Consider the following 1825-nt stretch of genomic DNA (forward strand, 5'->3'; position numbering starts at 1 on the left):
AGAATAATTTTTAATTGAACAAATAAATAAGTCATGTGTATGTTTACATGTATTTATACTTGTTTCGGTGTTGGTAACATGCATTTCTGATCTCTTACATATAGTTAGTTGAGAATGTATTTTGTTGTTCGAAGCTTTTTTTATAGAGTACGTAGCCGAAGTGAAGAGGTGACTCGAGTTATAACTCAGTTGAAAAGTCTTTCATCGGAAGTTCTTCAATAGTTGCGATTAGAGTCAAACTAAAAAAAAGGTGAGGATGTATCAGCAAATGACACTCTAATGTTTAATAAGTTTATAACTTTTTAATTTATTAGCATCTATGAAACTATTATCAGATTTATTATTTTGAAAAAAATTATCCTATACTATAATCATTTTAGTGGCATAAGATCTCAAATTTAGATTTGTTCATGTCACATTTTCTTTTACGATTTTACTAGCATAATTGTTCCTTAACTTTGCAGGTTTGGCCTGCAATGCAAAATTAAACTGCTTGTGAAATTGAGATATAGGGTGTGTTTGGGGTTCAGGTTGGTAATAGAAAAGTCTGTTTGAGCGTCTTGAACGTTCTATTGTTATGTTTGGCAATTTTTTAGAATCCCTAATATAGAAGTGTTTTCACCTCTGAACGTATGTTTACGTGAAGCTAAAATTTCAAGCTTCTGCGTTCACGTTGGGAAGATTAATTACCGTTGGAGGAATTAGGTAAGAAATTTATTCCATATCTACCAATTGTATCCTTCAATGAAAAAAGATATTTTTTATTTTTTAATGTGTTTGGCAAATTTCTAATAGTAAAAGTAAAAATACTAGAAAAATTAGACATCTTTTTTAAGAAGCTGTAATTTACATCTTTTTTTAAAATATCTTTTAAAAAAAAGATGTTTTTCATATAATAAATAAACAAAAAGTACTTTTATATTATTATACCTAAACATAATTGATAGATAAAAAGATCTTTTTATATGAAATACCCAAACATAAAATTACTTTTACTTTTTCATAAGATCTTTTAAAAAAACATAACTCAGAAAAAAGATCTTTTCTCATCCAAACAAACCCATAATACATAACAATTACTTTTAGAAGGATTTAAATTGGAAAATAAAACATTTCTTATTTAAATAAAAAAAACCACAGAAATTTTGATATAGTTAAAGACTATATATATGTTGTAGCATTATATATATATTCTTTGTGATTGAGGAAACACAGCACACGAACACAATTTATAACTTGTGATGGAGAAAAACCATTGGGACCTACAACTCAGCCATGAAGGGAACATGGCCTTTGGCACTGGGACCCTCTCTTCTTTCTCTCTTCTAATGAAGATTGAAGAGGGAAGATTATTGTATATTAAGAGAAAATCTGTAATAATTATAGGGGAGAAAAAAGATGAAATTGCTTTTATAGTGGAATTTTAAAATATGATGGTTATTACTTATTAGAATAATGTTAACTCTTTTTTTTATATATAATTATTGGTTGTTGTTTGACTTATAGTTGTCAAATTTTTTTTTCAAATAATAAGAGGTTTTTGTTAATTATTTAATTTCTTTCATTTATTGTATTGTTTGTCTTAGATATATGTTGTCCACAATATTAATAAATTTAAGGTGAAGTTAATTTTTACAATTTCATTAATTTTACTTATATTCTTATAATTTAAAAATTTGTAATTGCATTGTGACTTTATTATGCTAGATAAAACTTTATAATTAGATCTTTATTAGTTGATAATAGCTTTTAGAAAAATATAATAATCCTATAATATTTATTTTTAAAATATTATTTCATAACTCATTCTACATGCATCAAACAG

General features: G+C 25.6%; 1 long non-coding RNA gene across 1 annotated transcript in view; it reads left to right on the forward strand.

Moving 5' to 3' along the window:
- LOC110263062 overlaps positions 1 to 1825 on the forward strand; it is a 3307-nt gene that overhangs the window by 509 nt on the left and 973 nt on the right. Inside the window, exon 2 of the long non-coding RNA XR_002348055.1 lies at positions 105 to 107. This is a non-coding gene — a long non-coding RNA (uncharacterized LOC110263062). The remainder of the gene's footprint in view (positions 1 to 104; positions 108 to 1825) is intronic.

This window comes from Arachis ipaensis, chromosome B05 (assembly GCF_000816755.2).
Source record: "Arachis ipaensis cultivar K30076 chromosome B05, Araip1.1, whole genome shotgun sequence".
NCBI lineage: Eukaryota > Viridiplantae > Streptophyta > Magnoliopsida > Fabales > Fabaceae > Arachis > Arachis ipaensis.